A 1,664-nucleotide genomic window follows, 5' to 3' on the forward strand; every position below is an offset into this window, starting at 1 on the left:
ATATATATATATATATATATATATATATGAACTTGGACTGTATAGCATTTATGAACACAATATGAATATAATAAGAATAGTTGTTACACGAAAGTAAATAAATAAAAAAATAGGTATGAACACAATATGAACAGTTTGTGAACAATAGTTCCTATTATGAACAGTTCAATAGCAAGTCAATGTTGAGATATGCAGCTAGTGTACATATGAACACAATATGAACAGTTTGTGAACAATAGTTCCTTCATTATGAACACATTCAGGAGCAAGCCAATGTTGAGATATGCAGCTAGTGTACATATGAACACAATATGAACAGTTTGTGAACAATAGTTCCTTCATTATGAACACATTCAAGAGCAAACCTATGTTGAGATATGCAGCTAGTGTACATATGAACACAATATGAACAGTTTGTGAACAATAGTTCCTTCATTATGAACACATTCAAGAGCAAACCAATGTTGAGATATGCAGCTAGTATACATATGAACACAATATGAACACTTGTGAACAATTCCTTAATAATTATATATGAATTTGAATTCCGATTGTAGTCGTAGACGATTTTAACATTTTCATTCTCATTGTTGTCGATTTGTTTTCCAATAGGTTTATCCATATTACTCGAACGATATCGAAATCTTTACAATCAGGAATTCTTTAACAATTACAAAATCAAAATCATTATGGATAGAATAAATCGAAATTACAAAACATAAACACGCATAAAAAATATCAATATTACATAATCATCAATTGTTGAGATTTTTAGATTTGTAACTCCCAATTAATGATTTGGGAGTTACATAAATGACAAATTACTTAATTACCCTTGTTATTAATATATATGTTATATGTGAACCTAAAGAAAAGATTGAATATATATATATAAAGACAGGGCCGAGCGCCTGGACAGTGGCCCAGGGCATCAAATAGCCCACTAATACTTAAATTCAAGGAAATTATTACTTAAAGGATTCGAACCATGGTCATCTAGCATAATCAAAAGGCTTTTACCAATGAGTTAAAGATCATTTTGTTTATTTTTATCCAAAATTCACTTTTAATACTCCGTTCTTTATTCCCCATTTTCTTTTCTTTTTTCAACTTTCGATTAATTTTTAAAATTCATTTTTCTCTTATCTTTACAAAAACAAATATCTATTTGAAATAAAATTAATAGTGCAATTATTATTTGTATGACTTATTATTTCAAGAAGTCCATATAATAATACTTGAAAACTTATTATTTCAACCATGTATATAATTTTATCAAACATGTTTATTCAAGAAATTGGATGTGAACTTGTTGCTTGGTAATGGACGTATCCATCATCACCAAAATCCTATTTTCACATTAACTTTCACACAATTTTGCTACAATCCTACACCAGTTAATGTTGGTGAAATATACAACGAATTTGGTATTTGATATTTATGCAAGTTTGATTGTAATAACCCAAAATAATAATAATAATAATAATAATAATAATAATAATAATAATAATAATAATAATAATAATAAATAAATAAATAAATAAATAAATTGAATGCAATTTAATGACGAGAAACTCAATGGTTATGAAACCTACGACCATTTATTATGGCTTATCGTTTCATATTCCGTGAAACCGCCGATGACTTAGTATATATATATATGG

This window comes from Cynara cardunculus, assembly GCF_001531365.2.
Source record: "Cynara cardunculus var. scolymus isolate 2C chromosome LG 5, CcrdV1, whole genome shotgun sequence".
Classification (NCBI taxonomy): domain Eukaryota; kingdom Viridiplantae; phylum Streptophyta; class Magnoliopsida; order Asterales; family Asteraceae; genus Cynara; species Cynara cardunculus.